The sequence below is a fragment of the Bos mutus genome, chromosome 16, assembly GCF_027580195.1.
Source record: "Bos mutus isolate GX-2022 chromosome 16, NWIPB_WYAK_1.1, whole genome shotgun sequence".
Taxonomy (NCBI): Eukaryota; Metazoa; Chordata; class Mammalia; order Artiodactyla; family Bovidae; genus Bos; species Bos mutus.
The window spans coordinates 54,722,712-54,743,736 of NC_091632.1; the positions used below are offsets into that span (position 1 = coordinate 54,722,712).

Sequence of the window (21,025 nt, forward strand, 5' to 3'; positions counted from 1 at the left end):
ATTGCTTTATAATGTTGTGGAGGTCTCTGTTATATATCAAGGCCTCCCATTCCCCACCATGTCATCACAGAGCACCAGGCTGAGCTTTCTGTGCTTAAATCCGGTAGCTTCCCACTAGTTATCTATTTTACACATGATAATGTATACATGTCAATAAAGCAAGGATGTCTACCTGTTTTCTTCAGGGACATAACCCTGTGCTTAAAATAGAGCCTAGAATATAGTAACATATTCAATGAAAACTTCTGAATGTGCAAATGAAAGGATGGATGAATCATAGACTTAAGACAGCCAAGCACTGTTCTGGGTTGTCTTCATAGCCACCCTCTGAAGCAGGGACAGCGGTCATCCTCCGTTTGCAGATGAGGCGCCCAAGCAGTACACCTGTGGAGTCTCTGTTCTACACTACACCACACGACACAGCCTCCCATGTGGGCCAGTAGCTGTTCTCATCTACTTCACATAAGATTTTTCCTGACACTTGACTAAAGAAAGTCAAGTGGAAGACTTTTTGGGTGGGAGAGAAGAAGAAATGCTTCAAAACCACTGACTTCGCAGTGAGATGCAAGTCACAAATCTCACTTCTTGCTCTGTTTTTACCACTACCTTTGGGACTTCAAGCAAGTGGCTGAGTTTCTCACTTTTTCATGTTCCCTCATCTCTCTTTATCACTTACCTTGCAAGGTTACTCTACACAAAATGATTAGAGAATCCTGGTGTTGTCAGAAATACAATTTTGCTAACATTGATTCCAGAACTGTGAGACAAGGGGAAGGACTAGGTGATCACAACACTCTTTCTAAAGTTCAATGCCTCTGTGATTAAAAGACTTTGTGCAGGGCCATCCACATGGTTATTTTATTCCTGAATATCCTTTCTGCCTGAACAAGCCATATGGCTTTCGGTTCGGTTGCCAGGCAGCCTGGCCAAGCTCCTATCAACATGTCAAGTAGATGAAGTGGAGGGGAAGGAGAAACAGAACTCTGCGTGTTGGTTGTGCTGAACGGTAAAGAGAAAACAGAGACACAAAATCTTGGGCTAAGGTTTGACCTCAACAGCTGCAAAACCAATCATCTCAATGTTTCACTAGGTTTCTAGAAGCATCCATGGGAGCAAAAAAAATCACAGTAGCCCTTAATATATAATAATGCCTCTCATGGGCTTACTTCTGGTATGATGTTTTAAATATGTGACAAAACCCAAAAAGCTACAGTTTCAGATCTTGCCAGAAACTGGGATTTTACTTTAAATTTACAAGAGTCACAGGGGGCTTACTGGATAAGACATGAAGACCTTCTTTATAAATTCTTATAAGACTAGAAACCACGGCATGCCTATGCAGGTCCTGCTGCTGGCATTTTCTTCAGGAAAATAAAAAGGTCCAAAACCCTGTTTTAAAAATCAGATGAGACTTCCAGTTTCCAGCTCAGCATGTAAGGAGCTTAGAGGTTGCCACTCCATCCTAACAGCAAGTAAAAAGCTGAACAAATGAAAATTTAATGATTCTGCGGAAAACTCTCAGAGAAGTGAGGTCATAGGGCAGACAGCTGCCCCCAAACTGGAAAGATAGATACAGAGAATCACAACCTACAGGAAACAGAAACCCTCAAGCAGAAACCTCCATGAAAACCAGTGCTGGCACAGGAAACCCAAACTGTAATTGATAAATTGCTGGAAACTCGGTGTGGACAAATCTGAGTGAAAAACTCTAGTGGGACTCAGGCGTAGAGGACCCCACACCTTTCTGAGTTTTACCTCCCAGAGCTCGACCAGAGCCTCACAGTGAGTACTTGAGAAAAACCCTTTCAGGTTTCCGGCAGAGGGAGGGCAAAAGGAACCGTTTTGATAACCACCACAGAATTCTATTCTTTACAAGGCCTGGCCTTGGGAGAAACTATTTACCAGAACCTGTCCTCCTGGGGTTTTATCAGAGAATAAGTGACCTCAGGAAGGGAAATATCCTACTCCAACTTGGCTGAATAATTCAGCCATCTTGTCCCACCTGAGAGAGGGGATAAAACTGAAGAGCACTGGCAAGGTCCACAGCCCAGGGTACATGCTCACCAAAAGGCTGAGACCTCATCACAGGGCTACAGGGACTTTCCGGATGGTGCAGTGGATAAGAACCCACCAATAAATGCAGTAGACACAGGTCCGATCCTTGGTCTGGGAAGATCCCACAAGCCTCAGAGCAATTAAGCCCGTGTGCCACAACTACCGAAGCTGGCGCTACAGAGCTTGTGCTCTGCAGCAAGAGGAGCCACCACAATGGAGACTGCAACCAAAACTAGATTCTTCTTAAAAATCACAGGGCTACAGGATGCTTCCCAGTCCCTCATACTTTATGAAAGGCCTATTTACAGCAGTTCCTTTTATGCACTATATCACGTCAACCTTTCAACAAAAAATGACAAGGCATAATAAAAAGCAAAAAAAAAAAAAAAAAAAACACTGCTTGAACAGACTGAACAGTTATCAGAGCCAAAATCAGGTATGGTACAAATTTTGGAATTATCAGACCAGAAATTTCAAAATACTGATTAATATGTTAAAGGGCTTTAATGGGAAAAGTAGGTGACATACAAGGATAGATAGATATTGTAAGCAGAGAGATGGAAACTCTAAAAGAATCAAAAAAAGAATGCTAGGGATTAAAACCAATGTAACAGAAATGAAGAATGCCTTTGACGGACATAATTAAGAAAAAAATATTTCTGAACATGAGGATATGACAAAAGAACCTTCCAAAATGCAAAAGCAAAGGGGAGAGATAGAATAGACTATCCAAGAATTATGGGGCAACCATAAAAGGTATAACATACGTGAGATGGGAACACCAGGAGAAGAGAGAAAGACACAGAAGCAATATTGGAAGCAATAATGACTGAGAATTTCCCCAAAATTAAATGTCAAACACCAAACCACAGCTCCAGAAGCTCAAAGAGCCCAAGCAGGATAAATGTCCAAAAAACCTACTCCTAAAGGTATCACATCTAAGCTTCAGAAATCGAAGATAAAGGAAAAAAAAAACTTGAAAGAATCAGAAGAGAAAAGAACCTTACCTATAGAGGAATAAGGAAAAGAACTCACTTGACTTCTCAGAAACCATGCAAATAAGACAGTAAAGTGAAATACTTAAAATATTGAGAGGGGGAAAAGAAACACCAATCTAGAATTTTGTTTTCTATGAAATTAGCCTTCAAAAGTGAAGAAGAAATAAGGGCTCTCTCAAAGAAAAACTGAGGGGATGTGTTTCCAGTAGACCCATCTTACAAGAAACATTAGTTCTCACAGAAAAGGAAAATGATATACATTGGAAACTCAGATCTACATGAAAAAGGAAGAGCACTGAAGAAAGAATCAGATCATATCAGACCAGTCGCTCAGTCGTGTCTGACTCTTTGCGACCCCATGAATCGAAGCACGCCAGGCCTCCCTGTCCATCACCAACTCCCAGAGTTCACTCAGACTCACGTCCATTGAGTCAGTGATGCCATCCATCCATCTCATCCTCTGTCGTCCCCTTCTCCTCCTGCCCCCAATCCCTCCCAGCATCAGAGTCTTTTCCAATGAGTCAACTCTTCGCATGAGGTGGCCAAAGTACTGGAGTTTCAGCTTTAGCATCAGTCCTTCCAAAGAAATCCCAGGGCTCATCTCCTTCAGAATGGACTGGTTGGATCTCCTTGCAATCCAAGGGACTCTCAAGAGTCTTCTCCAACACCACACCTCAAAAGCATCAATTCTTCGGCGCTCAGCCTTCTTCACAGTCCAACTCTCACATCCATACATGACCACAGGAAAAACCATAGCCTTGACTAGACGAACCTTTGTTGGCAAAGTAATGTCTCTGCTTTTGAATATGCTATCTAGGTTGGTCATAACTTTCCTTCCAAGGAGTAAGCGTCTTTTAATTCCATGGCTGCAGTGACCATCTGTAGTGATTTTGAGGCCCAGAAAAATAAAGTCTGACACTGTTTTCACTGTTTCCCATCTATTTCCCATGAAGTGGTGGGACCGGATGCCATGATCTTCGTTTTCTGAATGTTGAGCTGTAAGCCAACTTTTTCACTCTCCACTTTCACTTTGAGAAGGTAAAATTTTTTTAAAAAACCTTTTTATCTTTATTTTTAATTGATTTAACAAAAGCCTGTTCAAAATAATAGCAACAATACATTCAATTATATATATATGCTTATATATAAATGATATGAATGACAACAATTACACAAGGAACAGGAAGGAGAAAAAAAGATTATTTTGTTATTATAAGGTACACATACTACCCATGAAATGGTATAGAGTTATTTGAAAGTGGACTTGGATTGGTTGTAAACGTACATTGCAAATTCTAGGGCAACCACTAAAATGCAGCTTTAAAAGACATTTAATGGATATGCTAAGAGGAGAGAAAATAGAATCATATAAAATGCAGATTTATAACTGCCAAAACCTGAAAGCAACCAAGATGTCTTTTGGTAGGTGAGTGAATAAACAAACTGTGGTACGTCCAGAAAAGAAAATATTCAGTGCTAAAAAGAAATGAGCTATCGAGTCATGCAAGACACGGAGGAAAGTTAAATGTGTATTACTTGCTAAGTGATGAAGCCAATTTGAAAAAGCAACATCATGATTTCAACTATGACATTTTGGAAAAGGCAAAACTACAGAGACAATAAAAAGATCGCTGTGGCCAGAGGCTAATGGGAGGGGGAAGGATGAACAGGAGGGCACAGAGCGTTTTGAGGGCAGTGACTCTGCCCCGTGGGATGCTACACTGGTGGATCCACGCTATTAAACATCTGTCCAAGTCCACAGAACGCACAACACTGAGCCTGAGCCCTAAGGATGTGTCAGTGCAGGTTCACTGACTGCAACAAATGGACCACTGCGAGCGGATGTTAGTCGTGGGAGGTTGTGTGCGTGTGGGGACAATGGGTATACAAAAACCTACGCTTTCTCTACAGTTTTTCCATGAACCTAAAATTGCTCTAAAAAATAAAGTTTATCAGGAGCACATTCACTAAATCTTGACAACCATTTCCCTCTTTCTTCCTTATCACAATTATTATTTTTCCTGCATTATGTAGCGGTTTTTAGCATGAAAATAATATATACATATTAAACAAAATGTGAAAAAGGAAAAAAGAAAAAAATCACTGAGAGTTTTCCAACTGGGAACTACAATTACAGGTTGTTTCCTTGTAGCCTGTTTTCTAAACATAGATTTTTTTTTTTTTTTTTAATTCTGCTTAAACGTGACTGCTAAGGATCTAACCTTGGGGAAACAAATTTTAGTTAATCTAGCGTCCCTATTTTCTCCTCACCCTCAAAACCTATCCTGCAGCTGGGGTCTGGGGCTTGCTCCAGAAATCTTAACTGTGTGCAGGAGGGGGTTCCACCCTGGGTTGTAGGGAGACAGGGGAGGATCTTATGCAGCCTCTCAAACACTGCTTCTCTTTCAAGCCCTCCATATCAACTCATCCTTCTCAGCACCTGGCTTCTTCAATTTCTGAGCCTTTCCAGAGTTCTGCAGGAAATCTGCCTGCTTCTCTTTGGCAGCCATCACTATAGGCAGCCATTACTATAGGCACTCTGCCCTATGAATGTAGCCGTCAGACCTCTGAAGGCTCTCTGTCTTCACTGCTGGTAGACTGGTGTTGTAGGTGACTGTTGGTCTCATCAGTTCTATTTCTCATTCTCCTTGTCATTGTCAGGTGATGAATGATATTTGAGGGAATAAAGAGGATGAAAGGTGTTTATTCCATCATAATTCTTATACAATATCCTAGTACTATATTCTCTGTATTATTAAACCTCTTTATTTCACTGTTAGGAATACACCCATTTCAAATATGACTGAATGTTTCTGGAAGTCTTTTTTGTGTGTTTGTTTTTAAAATTGGGAACGAGTTGCAAGATCAATGAACTGGAAAGAAGTTCGAAATTCTGAACACAATTTTCATAGGTGGAACTTCCTCCATCAACTCCTAAGATAATGTCAGGCACATAGCTGGTGATCAATACCCGTTGAGTGATTATGGAGAAGCTGTCTGGGGGAAGGTCAACAGCATACATAGTGGCATTTATGGAAACCTAGGCTTGTCCCTGAAAGGAAATCTGTTGTACTGTGAATTGCTTCAGTCTGAGAAGCAAGAAAGGTTGGCCTGTGACCACATCTGGTATCTATATGTACCTACTACGAAGGGTGCTAAAGCATCTGTAACACAGACTCAGTTCATCTAGTGGGCTCACCAATGACCTGCTTACTGTGTGACACAGACTTCCTGGGGCCCTCAGACCAGGGCCAGGCATAATTCAAGAATTTCTTCTTAATTAAAGCAACAGAGATCAAAGACCTAAACAGAGCGGTAATGACAGAGCATTAAACGCAAAGTAAATGCACCATTCCTTGAATAATTCCATTTGTGACTAATTTAGCCACACAGCCATAGAAGAAATCATTTCGGTGGAATGGTTGGTATAAGGCAACAGGCAGGAAGAATAGCATGAACTAATGTCTTCATATTTTCACTGCTTATGCCTCACTTTGAGGCAATGTTTCATTTTTAAGCATCTACCTTGTGGCTTAAGGGTGTTTCTTAACTCCCCCTAAACCTTGCATTCTGAACCAGTAGAGTGCAGTATGTATTCATACCTCTGGGAAACATCTGTGACAAAGTTAACGTTTCCTGAACTCAGTAAATGAAAACCCAGATTTCTCGAGCTCCTTAACAATTTCTATGGAAAAGGTCACTTCTTCCTCAGTTTATTTCAACACCACTCCAATCTATGCACTGCTGTCAGAACAATCTTAGAACACAGCTCTGAGCTCTTTAATCCTCTCTTCAGAAATGGCTTTCCTCTGCTTCCCAGGTCCTGGCCTAAAACCCTCACCTCTTGATGCGCTCAGATCTCCTCAAAATGAACTACTCTTCATTCTCTGACTAAGCCTGCACCTTTCTCAGCTTTGGGCCTTAGCCACGCTGTGTCTTCTGCCTGAAATGCCCTTCATCAGACAGCTGAAATGGCAATCCTCTTTTGAGGCTCCCACTCCTTTTTTAAGAAGGAATAGTTAGAACTTTTCATTTCACCAAAATCATTCAGAACTTGCATTACACTCAAAAAGGTCACTATCCAAAGCGGAGGGTGAAAGTCGTTCAAGGCCAAATAAATTTTGTTACCAACACATGTTGTACAAACTGCTATGGGGCAAAGCAGAAGGGACGGATTCTGAAGTCAGATATATGTGGCTTTATATCCTGGCTCTGACATCTTTTAATCTCTCGTGACCTTGTTTAAGTTAATCAACCTTTCTGAAACTGAGTTTTCTCCCCGGTAAAACAGACATAATGATCCATGTTGTCACAAATGTAGGTGGTAGACACAAAACACACATTTCCCATGTTCTAATGAATAATTCTATGCTGCCCATGTCCCTCCTATGTTGTAAGTTTGGGTCTCTTCAGGTTTCTTTCTTTTGCTGGTCACTAACGAGGCTTAGTTCCCAGGGCTCGTGGGAGATGTCTCCACAGACTGTTGAGGAAATGTTCCCTCTCCCCATCCCTGATCACGAGGGGAGATAATATTCTCCATCAGAAAACTGAGATTTCCAGACTTGGGGGACTGCTACTGTGTCCTGTTAAAGCAGCCTCTAAAAACATGCAATTTTGATTGTTTTCTCAATTTGTGATGGTTTTGATTATTTGATTGTTAATGTGTTACCCTCGTAATACTATGGAAACGAACCTCTCCTCTTCCTCCAAATGTAAGTACTTGTGAATTATCTTCATTAAGTCATAAGGGGAGGCAAAATGAAATAAGAATAGTTCTGAAGAAGTTCTCAGTTCAACTAAAACATTGAGAGCCTGGGATGAAGTTAACACGGAGTCACTATGAAAATTAATCTCAATAATTCATTAATACTATTCAGCATATAGGGCATAACAAAACATAGCAATAATGTAACAACTGCACCTATCTCTTCCACCAGTAAAGATGATGACAGAGCTTATTTTAGCACACACGCTTTCAAGGCCTCAGCCAAAACCTCTCTCTACTACGCTGCGGAAAAGCACGAGCAAAGCTCTCTTGTCTGAATCAGCCGGGCTTCTTAGCCAGGGTATGTGCCTGACCCTGTTTTCCCTGCTGACTTTGCCATCCTGTCATAAATCTGTCAGCGCGAGCCCAGAAACATACTCCGTTCATTTACTTAATAGCATGCAACTCTTCAAAGGGCAAAGGGTTTTGAGGAAATCCGAACTAACCGAGGAGGGAAAAAGGCCAGAAGTGTGGATTCCTCTGCTGGAGATAAATGGTACCTATCAAACGCACACACAAATCCCTGAATAAATACGGAGAGCATTCCTTTGTGTTGCTTCAGAATTGAGACTGCATTAAGAAAAGAGCAAGGTAACTTACTTTTCGTCACACCACTAAGTCTTCGCTCTGCCAGAATGCTATTAGCATTAATGGGAGATTTTACTACCTCTCAAAGTGTGTGTAAAAACCAAGTGTCTCTAAAAAGTATTATTTTGTTGGCATTTATGATAAGCACTATTAAAACAACATATAAAAATGTCAATGTTTCATCTGAATACCTAGTTGCACCCAAACTGGCTGTTGCACAATTTTAGTTTACACAATCTATTAACAAAACACACACTCTAGTCTGATTAGACTACATTATTCTTCCTGAGGGAAAACCTGAAGCTACTATGTGGTGGGCTCTTGGCTTACATGATCCGTGATACTTAAAATGATGCTGTGAAGTAGCTTTCATTAACCCCACTTTTCAGAGGAGAAGTCTCAAGCTTAAGAGGATTAAGGAACCTGTCCAAGGTGACATAGCTGGTAAGTGACTGAAGGAGACTCAGCCTGCAAAGCCTAGCTGAAGTGAGCAGCATACTCTCCCCAGCGTGGTCTCCTATGACCACTGAACTCCCTGCCCTGGTGACAGCTGGTCTTAGAGAGCTTCTGGGTGCCACTGACTCATTTCGACTGAAACAGGTGAGCAGGGGCCACTGATTCAAAGGTGTTCTTACCCCAGGCCATGTCCTCAAATATCTTAATAAGTCCTGATGTTGTTATTGTTGAGTCACTAAGTTGGGTCCCATTCTTTTGCAACACCATGGACTGTAGCCCATTAGGCTCCACTGTCCATGAGATTTTCCAGGCAAGAATACTGGAGTGGGTTGCCATTTTCTTCTCCAAGAGATCTTCCCGACCCAGGGATCGAACCCACATCTCCTGAATTAACAGTTGGATTCTTAACCACTGAGACACTTGGGAAGTCCCCTGATACCAGATTGCTTTCTTGTCCTTACCTCTAGCTCCTGAAAAGCAGAGGAAAGGAAATCGGATTTCAAATCATAAGGATTATGCTGTGTTTTCACTCCACTACTAGGTCACAGGCACTTTAGCTGCTGGGTAAGAGGTTGGAGACACGCTTCTGAAGCTGTAAGTGAGTTCACATACCTGAAGCTCCACTGTCAACTCCAGAGGGTTGGAGGGCAAGGACAAAGTGCTCAGTGCAATGGGGTGGTGAGAGGAGAGCAGAGTTTGGACTCTAATAATTAGGATCCAGCCCTTCCAAATCTTGACAATTCTGCTTCCAGAAAGTCTCTGGAATGTATTCACTTCTTTCCATCCCTGCTGCCAGCCTCCTAGTTAACACCATCTTCTGTCTCCTCTGATTGTAACAGCCTTGGACTCAGCTTCTACTCTTGCCTTCTTGGAGCCACTCAAAAGTATCAGAATCATCTTTTTAAAAACACGAATTCGATCTGGTCACACTCATATTTCATACCTTTCAATGGTTTCCTACTGCTTTGACATAAAATGTAAACTTCTTCAAATGGCCCATGAGGCTCTGCTAGATCAGATCTGCCTGTTACCCAGTGCTCAGCTCCCCCTTCTCCAAACCACTTCTCTTCTGCATGCTCACCAGCTCAGGGTAGATCAAATACAACCAGTGTAGCAGCCTACCCGAACCAAAAAATCTAGTTTCCTCTTTAATTTTCTCTCCATTGCCTGATAATATTTTCTCTCACGCCCTTCCAGTTACCACAATTTGTAATAGTTCATTTCTCTGGTGCTTGTTATCAGCACCTCTGCAGGAAGGTAGGAATCGTGCTATATTACAACATGGGCTCACTCTCAGTCTACATATATGCTCCTTCAATCCTCACCAAAACCCTATGAAGTAAAGACTAATACTACCCCACTTTACAGATTAAGGAATCTGAGGCAAAGAGGGGTTAAGCACCTCCCTCAGGTCACACGGCTGTTGAGAAGCAGGGCCAAGCACAAGCCCAGGCAGCCTGGCCCCGGAGTCTGCTCGGCATTACCACTGCAGGTAAACCCCCTGTACAAGCAGTGAGCCTGGCTCATGGTGGAGCTCCATAAATACTGGCTCAGTGAACAATGCAGTAAAATCATCTAAGTCTGAACAACCAGAGAAATTGAGGACCTTTATATGTTCCCTTACCCATTCCCAGTGCTATTATTTATGTTGGTATGCACTGTCTCTCTCTGCTAATTTATAAGCTCCTCTAGGGCAAGAATCATACTTTATCCATCTTTATGTCTCTCATGGTATCCAACATAATGGTAAGTGCTCAAAAAAGTTTGCCTAATGTGTGCCGGCAAATTAAAAGTTAGTAGAACCAGAATTGCAATAAACTAAAAGTCACCTACGTGTTCCTATAAAAAATAAGTACAACGGTTACCATTCATCATTTTAATCACTTACGGAGTTGATTTGATTCTACAGGTATTCTTTGTCTTTCAAAATTAAAGAGCCCTTTTATGGAGTGTGGCATTCTATTCCATGAGTGAGTAGGAATCATCTTTACTGGAAAAACGTTTAAGTGTGGGGAGGGAAGGGAGAACTGTTTCAAAAGTCTGAATGCCCCAGGGTAGGGCATGTCCAGCCTTTCAGAGCATGGCTAGTCTACCACAAGCCTTGTGGGGAGCTCAGCATGGCCTCACCCTCCAAGAGTCTTGTGTCTCGTTAGCGCTGCTCCCCACACCGCCCCTATGCTCCTGCAGCCCAGTCTCCTCTCCCATTTCCTCCTGTTAGCTCTGACTTCTGCTAAACCAGATGATGGTGATCCATGCTGCAAAGTTCTTTCTACCACGTTCATGAAGAATTCTCTCCTGGGAAACACCTAGGAAAGGGCCTACAAATTCAGGGCAGTTCAGCCTAGTATCAAGTACCCATCCCTCTCACAGTGGGCATGTATCTTTAAAGTATCTGGCTACTGTAAACCAGGCTTTCCTGGTGGCTCAGATGATAACATATCCGCCTGCAATGCAGGAGACCTGGGTTCACTCCCTAGGTTGGGAAGATCCTCTGGAGAAGGGAATGGCTACCCATTCCAGTATTCTGGCCTAGAGAAGTCCATGGATAGAGGAGCCTTGCAGGCTACAGTCCATGGGGTTGCAAAGAGTTGGACATGACTGAGCAACTTTTACTCACTGTAAGCCAAAACATGGAAGCAACCTAAATGTCCACTGATGGATGAAAAGATAAAGAGGATGTGGTACACGTGCCCATTGGACAACCGCTCAGCCATTAAAACAACAAAGTAATGCCATTTGCAGCAATGTAGGTGCATAGAGAGCATCACACTAAGTGAAGTTAAGTCAGAAAAAGAAAGACAAATACCATATGATATCACTTACATGTGGAATCTAAATTATGGCACAAATGAACGTATCTGTAAAACAGACTAGATGCGCAGACATTAGACTTACAGTCACCAAAGGGGAGATAGATCTGGGGAGAGGGATGGACTGCGAATTTGGGGTAGGTGCAAACTATTACATTTAGAATGGATAAGTAACAAGGTCCTACCATACAAATAGGGAACTATATCCCATCTCCTGAGATAAACCATAATGGAAAAGAATATTTAAAAAAACAATGTATATTTGTGTAAAACTGAGTCATTTTGCTGTCCAGCAGAGATTGGCACAACATTGCAAATCAAGTATATCTGAATTAAAAAAAAAAAAGTATATGGCTATTGTGATAATCCAGACCTCCCTGTTATGAAATGTGGCTTTCTGCTCCATGAGAGGATAGCAACAGTCTTTAGTGAAAAGAATAAACCCAGCTTCCTAGTGAGGGAAATCCAGATGACTAAAGGTCTGGCATTCAACCCTTCTCTGAAACAACCGCCACACCACCAAATAAAACCTTGAGGGCAGAAACAGTCAAATCAGATGCCCAAGGAGGCCAGAAGCAACAGAGGTCTGTGACTCTGTTCTAGAGGGGATGAAGGAGAGTGAAGTGGGGGTGAAGAGGGAAGTTCTGTCCTATCTAAAAATATTTGTTAGGGATAGAATCATGCTCTCATCAAAAGAGACATACTGGACCGTGGACCAACCACCAGGACCTCAGAATGTGCTTTCTTTGGATACGTGCCACTGTGGGTGAATTAGTTAACATGAGATCACAGAGTCGAGGGGCCCCTAATCCAATACGAATCGCGCACCTTGTCAGAAGGCTGTATGAAGAGGAACGCACAGAAAGCTCCATGTGCAGATAGAGGCAAAAGTTAGATGAATGCAGCTATGAGCCAAGGAGCACCAAGCATGGTCTGCCGTCACCAGGACAGAGGAACGGGACAGCCTCACACTCAGAACCCTTAGAAGGCACCACCTCTGCTGACATGGTGATTTCAGACTTCTGTTCTTCAGAACTGTGAGAGAATCGATTTCTGTTGTTTTCAGCCATTCAGTTTGTGGTACTTTGTTTTCGTATTTTGCTTTACAGCCCTAGGAATCTAACAGTGTCCAAATTCAGATGTCTAAAAAAAAACAAAAAAAACCTGTGTTGGCCAAACAACACATCTGTGGGCCTGATCCAGAGCCCGGCCCCCAGACTGTCTCTAATTCAGTGTTCACTATCCAGGGGGTAGTCATATTTTTGCAAAAAATCAAAAACACTGTTACAAGACTCTTTTGGCGGGGGGTGGGGGGGTGGGGGGGGGCCAAAAGAAAGTTCAATCTCCGGATGGTACACATCAGCATATGTTCTTCTAAAGAGCAGAATTACCTTTCAGGGTCTGGAGGTTGGAAGCAGCATGAGCTCATATGCTAGCCCTGATGCTCACCAGCTGTGGGGTTGGGCTCTCTGCGCCTCAGTCTCTCCACCTAAAAATGGAGATGATACTGTAACATGCCTCACCTGTGAGTATACACGGCACTCTGGGCAGCCTTCGGAATCACGTAGAGAGAAGAGAACTCAGCAACCAAAGCAGTGTGGTTTCCATCTTGGGTTGAATCATTTGACTGCATCTTGCTGTGCATTACTTTCTGTTTACTTTCCTGTGAACTTCTCTAGGACAAGGCCTGTGTCTTGGTCTCTCCACCTTCCTTGCATGTATGTGGTAGGTGGTCAAATACATTGGGAAAAGAAGGTATGAATTTACTTCATCTCTTTGACCTCTGTGACTGTGTACTCCCTGAGGGGAAAATCTGAGTTCTGTTTCCTCCACAGCGCCAGGCATGAGGTGAAAGGTTACGCACAGAGTAAATGGAAGTCCTCCCACGGGAGGGATGTCTGTGGCTGGGTGAGGAAGATCCCCTGGAGAAGGGCATGGCAACCCACTCCAGTATCGTTGCCTAGGAAATCCCATGGGCAGAAGAGCCTTGCGGACTACAGTCCACAGTGTCACAAAGAATCATTCACTGCCAAGCGGAAAAGAGAGCCAGAATTAAATGCTTCCTTCCAAGTTCAGCGTCTGGACCTGAGTTTGCCTATCTCTTTCCTGCTTGTCACACACTTATGACATGTAGAGCAAATCAGGGTGATACTTCCTAACTGAGGACTTTGGGAAAACCTATTAAATCCAAAGGCAGAGAAACAGTTTCAAGAACATGACAAATGCAGCAGTCAGTAATTTTGCAATAACCAGCAAAAGGCGAGAAATGCACTTACTCTCTATGGCTGCTGGATGCTGACTGGAGCAATGCCTTCCAGTCTGGAAGGCAGAATCCTAGTACAGACTGTGTTACGGATGTTGCCCTGCTGAATTGCTGCTGTTACCTGATACACCAGTTACCTGTTTTGTAAATAAAGTTTTATTGATACTCAGCCCTGCCCATTCACTTACATATTGTCTATGGCTGCTTTTGTGTTCAAGGACAGAGTAGAATAGTTATAACAAAGACCAGAAAGCCTAAAATATTTATTTACTGCCTGATTCTTTATAGAAAAATCAGCCAACCTCTAATCTGAACCATCCTATGGTGTTTATGCTACAATTTTAGCTCTAAGAGGATAGGAACCTTGTCTGACTCAGACTTCTATGTCTGACATCTGGAATACCTGGTTTACAGCAGGTACTTGATAAACCTTTGAATATAGAATGAACACATAGCCAAATAAATGGTGAGATTCTGGATGGGTAGTAACAACAGTATACCAAATACTAGTAGGATGCCCATGGGGCCAGGCCTGTGTCCATAGGCTCTGCCCACTTCAAGAGGCCAAACCATGAGTATCTAGGGCTGCTACTGTATGTCCTGTGGTCAACTAAGTACCTAGGCGTGCTCCGGGAGCCCAGGCTGGACAGACAACCAGGACATAATCACTGTAAGAAATCAAAATTGCTGGCCTGTCAGGACAGATTACACCTAACTATGAAGAACCTTTCAGAATCCTTTTTCTATATATATACATTTACATTAGAAATGTTTCAAGGGAATAAACACTTGCAAAGCGGTTCAAATTTAAGGGGTCCCTTACACAGTTGAACCCAAAACAGCTGTCAGAAGCCAAACATTTATAAACACAAATGTTCAAGGTACTGAGCAAAAAAAAAAAAAAAAAAGACTTTCAGATCTGAAAGAAAAAGCTCAATCTAACCTGCCATAACAAAAGCAAAGAAAGAAACAGAAAAGCCAGACATTTCTAAGCAAGATCCTTTAGTGTTAATATTAAAAGCATGTGTATGTTCTGGCTCCAATAAAATTGTTTATGGTTAGAAAGTAAGGAAGGGTCCTTTAACTTGGAAAAGGATCACATGGAACTTGTTGCATAAAAGAAGATTTTGATATTATTTTTCTCTTTTCATTTTTTCCCTCTCACTCAAAAGAACTTTTGCTTCTATGCACATGTCTTGGAGGCAGGCTTGAGTAGAAGACTCTAGGTCCTGCTTCAAGGGATTTGGGGCACAATTCATACTCCCAGGGCCTCTAAGTACTGTGGTGTCTTTACAGGAGGTCTGTAGAGCTGTGACTTTCTCGTAATCCACACATATTCTCCTTTAAAATGTTTTTGGTAATACTGAATTACCATCGTTGAAAGCAGTGGGGGTTTTAATTACTGTTATGACAGGATCACACTTAGATTTAAATAAAAGTGGCATTTATTTTCTCAGTTTCTGATCAAATATGAAACAATCAAAATACCATTCTGAAGGCTGACCTGACATTACAATAAAAGTATAAGTTAAATACTGTACCAAAGAAATCTCAATGTAACAAAGTTTTAAAAATTAACTGTCTCCAAAGCCCACTTGGGCTTCCCTGGTGGCTCAGATGGTAAAGAATTTGTGGGCAATGGAGGAGACCCAGGTTTGATCCCTGGGTTGGGAAGATCCCCTGGATGAGGAAATGGCAACTCACTCCAGTATTCTTACCTGGAAAATCCCATGGATGGAGAAGCCTGGTGGGCTACACCCCATGGGGTCACAAAGAGTCAGACACAACTGAGCAACTAACACACACACGCACACACACACACACTTAAGCCCACTTACTTCATATTTATTAATAATTCAGGTACTATGGGAAAATGTGCACAGTCTATATCAATTATTTTTATAATATTAAGAAAATTTATTTAATCCATAGGATGAGCAAAGAAAAATCAGACAAAGATTAAAAAGAAATCACACTAGACTTGCTTTGAGGAGTGTTGTATTCCACTCAGAAGTAGGAATTCCCTTTTTGTAGTCACACCATGAGGGATGTAGTCAGGTGTTTCTTACAACAATTTCTAAAGTGCTGGTGCTCTGCATGATGGTACATGATGCCCCAACATGACCCTGCTCCCCTATCAGGTGAGAACACTTGGCAATGAAGATCTATTAATAATAGACATAACATCTCTCCCCTTCCTTATTTTGCCACGGCCTTCAGGACATTATTTTCAGTTGTAACTTTTCAAATTCTCACCCTTAAGGGATTCTGTGCCTAGATTAGAATATAAATGCATTCTTCAAAAGGTAATAGCAAAAGAAAATTAATGGTTAATTACAGCAGATTGAGAGCCCCTGATGGCTCAGATAGTAAAGAGTCTGCCTGCAGTGCAGGAGACCTGGGTTCGATCTCTGTGTCAGGAAGATCCTCTGGAGAAGGAAATGGCAACCCACTCCAGTATTCCTGCCTGGAGAATCCCATGGCCATGGGGTCACAAAGAGGCGGACACAACTGAGCAACTTTACTTTCACTATTTTTTTATAAGAATTGGGCATGTCAAAATGATGCTTCTTTGTCAAAGTCCTTCATAATATTGAAGTCATAAGATGAAATGGCAACCACCTTTTCATGAGATCAAAAGTTCAGCCTATATGGCCCACCTGGACCCTTGACCAGACACTCAGATTTTTTGTTTGGCTTTTCAAGATATATGTCCTGCTTTCCTCTTGATAATTTCAAACCTTCCATGTGAGAATGTTAATAAGAAGCTATTAGTAACATCTGTCAATCTTTTATTGATATGATGGATCCTTACTTGTTTTCATCTTTATTTTGGTTCTGAGTGATGTGATCTCAGCAACCTCCCAGAGTATCCAATGACTAAGACAATATTGTAAAAGCCCCATTGAAATCACAAACAAAACCCCCAAACACCTAAAGATATAGTTTCCAAACACATGGTGTGATAGGAACAGTTCTGGTTGGAAGGAATTAGAAACCAATAAGCAAAACAGCTTGCTCCCGTAAGAAATGGCCAGGAGTAAGATCCAAGGAGAGAAAGAATAAAGTTATATTTTAGCTTCAGATTAATCATATTCTAGTTCAACTATAAGGCAACACTTTCAAAACTTAAATGGGTATTAGGATAGACTCAATTAAGCCTACTCTTATCCTGGAATCTTTCATAGACAAAGCTACTTTCTATTTCTAAAAGAAAAATTATTCAATCAGAAGCAACTTCACAACCATTTACCAAGAATCTATTTGCACTTGAATCCTACAGAGATACTTCCTTTCCTGTGTAAGGTGTGTGTATCCATCTGGGCTCTGGATCACACCCCTCTCCCTTCCCTTTGGAAAGTGAAAGTCGCTCAGTCGTGTCCGACTCTTTGCGACCCCGAGGACTATACAGTCCATGGAATTCTCCAGGTCAGAATACTGGAGTGGGTAGTCATTCCCTTCTTCAGAGGATCCTAATCCAGGGATCGAACCCAGGTCTCCCACATTGCAGGCAGATTCTTTACCACCTGAGCCACCAGGGAAGCCCTTCCCTCTAGGAGTTCTCAGACTTGAGGGTGTTTCAGAATCACCTGGAGGGCTTGTTAAAACTCTGGCTGCTGGGCCGCAAACCCAGAGTTTCTGATTCAATAGGGGCTGAAAATTTACTCTTCTAAAAAAGTTTCAGGTGATGTTGATACTGTTGCCCCCAAACAAGACTTTCAGAAACACTATTCTAGAACCTGCTGCGTTGACTGTCCTCTCTTCCCAGATTCTTTAGACTTCCCCTCCATATTGCCTTTCTCTCAGCATATAAACATGTTTAAATTTCTCTCATTTAAAAATGCAAACAATAATCTCCCTTGACCTCGTCGGGAATGGGTGTAGTATATTCCTCTCTCCTTTTATGCATCCAAAATTCTTAAGAGAATGTTCTCCACATATCCCTTTCTACCTTCCCACTTCCTCCTCGCTGCTCTGCAGCCTGACAGCTGCCCTCTCAGATTCACTGAACCTGCACAGCCTATGTTCCTGCATAACTCGAGTCTCCAGGCTACTTCTTGGTCCCCATCTTAATCTTTCCACAATGTCTGGCGTACTCACCTGCCAAAAGGGCATTCCCTTCTCCTTTGGATTTTGTAGCATCTCTCTATCCTGGGTCTCTTACCCCTCTCTTGCTGACCCTTTTTGGTCTCCTTTGTAGGAATACATTTTCACATCCCCCTTAGTGTCAGTACTCCTTAGGTCCTTCTCCCTTGGCCCTCCTCTTCTCGCTCTACACATTTTGCCTGAGAATTCTCATTTATGCTTATATTCCAACTATTTTCTATATCCTGATAACGCTCAAACATACACCTCTCTCCTAAACTTCAAATGCACAGCTATCAATAGACAATTGATAGACAATTCTATTTGTCCAACAAGCACCTCAAAGATATCAATGCATAAAAGCAAACCCATTACCTTCTACCTCATTCCTGTCCTTTTTTCTTAATTTCCTGTTCCTCTTTCTTTTTTTCTATCTAATAATAACCCCCTGCTCCATTACCCACTCATACAAACCAGTCTGCAAGGACAAGCATGTCTTTATGTCTCACACCCAATCATATCCTAAGTCTGTCCCATCCACTTCATATCTCCAAACTGGCCATTTGTTCCCATCTCCATGACCTTTGCACCCACTTAGGTCAACATCATCCAGCCCGCACCAATGATCTCCTTACTTCTAAGCTCTCCCCTTCCAAGCTCTACATTGCAAACACAGTGATCTATAGTCCTCTATGCAAAATTATTCAGTAGCTCCCAGTACCACTGAGATAAAGATTTTAACTCTTGTGCATGGCATTCGGACCTTTTAACATGTGGCTCTTCCCCATCTGTCTAACCTAATTTCTAGTCACTCCCCCCTCATATTTTAATCTCTAGCAATATTACACTATTTAATTACATCTTTGAATATGTCATGTTCTCTCACATCTAAAAATGTCTGTATATCCTATTCCTTCTGCCTGGAAAACTATCTATCCTTAAACCCCTGCACTAGCTCTCTTCTTTCCAAAGCTTTCCCCAATCCTTTTGGATTCAGATCCCCTTCCTGCTCCCTCCACTTGGCACCTGCCTGCACTAAAACAAGTGATCTGTTCCTAAGGCCACCAGTGCATTAGACTGTAGGGTTCTCAGAAATAAATCTTTGAAGTGCTACTGCTGAGAGTAATACATCACTCACAGTATGATCCTTACTAAAAATAAGTTTTAAATGATGTATCAGTGACCCCGAACAAGGGAACATGTTCCTCTGGCAGTCACTGAAACACTAAATTTCAGACCACCAATGTCTGATATTTTTTTTTTCACCTCAATTCAAATACGTTAATCTGTTTTTCATTTCACTTCTTCAAGGAACTGGGGAAGGAGACATGAAATTGGATTTGAGAATGATTAACAGTCTGTTAAAACATTTTTTGAAATGTCTCTCTCAACAGTTTTTCTCCTCTAGTTGTTAGAATAAGGGAAGTTAAGGGAAGCTGATGAAAAAAAGGGAAAGTGTTAGTTGCTCAGCTGCGTCCAATTCTTTGCGACTCCATGGACTGTAGCCCGTCAGGCTCCTCTGTCTGTGGAATTCTCCAGGCCATACTGGAGTGGGTAGCCGTTCCCTTCTCCAGGGGATCTTCCTGACCCAGGGATCAAACCTGGGTCTTCTGCATTGCAGGCAGATTCTTTACTGTCTGAGCCACCAGGGAAGCTGGTATTGGTAATTTTTATTTCTGTAAAAGTACCTGTTTCCTAACACTTGAATCAAAGGCAGTGCCTCAGAACACATTTGTGCTACGTGAAACTGGACTGTTACTCCTGCATCTGGGCCAAGGAGGACAGACTACCTGCACAGCCCCTAGTAAGCCCATCTGCTTTCATATTATGAGACCACAAACAAAATTACAAGAAATTTTAAGGCCAGCTGTAAAGGCCCCGATTAGCTGACTGAAACTGGTAAACTCCTGGCACTTTCATGGTCTTCAGTGAAGGCTCTACTGCCCTGAATGGCCCACCATCAAAGGAGGACACTCCATGCCCATCTCCTCAGCGTAAAGCGCCACCCACACCCTCAGGCCTTAGCAAGGGCCAGCTGGGCACTATCCCCAACAGGACTCAATAGTCACGCTCTTGTCTTACAGGCGTTTCACAGAAAGCTCATTCACATGGACACATCAAGTAAACATGGATTTGAGGATCAAGAAATAAAAATAAATAGAACTAAAACACACTTGCATTTTACGTAAATGGCAATGCACTCTGCTGGAGAGGACATATCCCTTACAGTCAGTCATCACGGTTGCTGCAGAGGAAAATGCAGACAGATCTACATTAGAGAAAGCAGATCATAGTGGCCTTGGAAACAACCTACTTTGATGATGAAACTCTCATACTATGCCTCCAAACACAGCTTAGGCCTGAAAATAAGCCAAAGAATGTCCAAAAAATCTTGAATGATCCAGATATTTCTGTAACTGTCCACTGATAAATTTCCCAAGAGAAGAGAACTTACGCAAGGATGGGAAATTCCCAGATGTTGAATATCTAGAGGATATTTGCATGCAGAGAAATGTCGCACTCAGACCACAGGAAGTTACAGTCCTACCGTTTGCTGACATGATCAGATGCCTAGAGTTGTGTGCTAACATCTACCCACCCCATACCACTACCCACTTTTCTAAAGAAAATGCAGGGGAATCGCATTTTAAGAGGAAAATTAAAGTGCACCAAAAACGAGGGGTAAAAGAGATCTTGAAAATACAATTTTAAAAAGAGCTAGAGGAGCAGGGGATTTAATCATTATTAACAGCTAGTAATATCCATTGAACCCTTTCTGTGTGCCAGTATCATGCTAAGAAATGCCACATGCTTTTTAAACTTTTTCCTTGCAACAATTTTTTAAAAAAATACAGGCTGATTATTCCCATTTTACAAATAAGAAAACTAAGGCTTAGGGATAATAAGAAACTTCCCTGAAATATATGACTTATAAACAACAAAGAGGAGGGTTTGAACAGTGTCTTTCTGATTCTGAAATCTCAACTGTGAAGCACAACACAAG

The 21,025-nt window shown here is 42.0% G+C and overlaps 1 protein-coding gene across 3 annotated transcripts in view; it reads right to left on the bottom strand.

Moving 5' to 3' along the window:
- SMYD3 (SET and MYND domain containing 3) overlaps nt 1-21,025 on the bottom strand; it is a 749,543-nt gene that overhangs the window by 199,885 nt on the left and 528,633 nt on the right. The gene's annotated exons all lie outside the window — the stretch shown is intronic.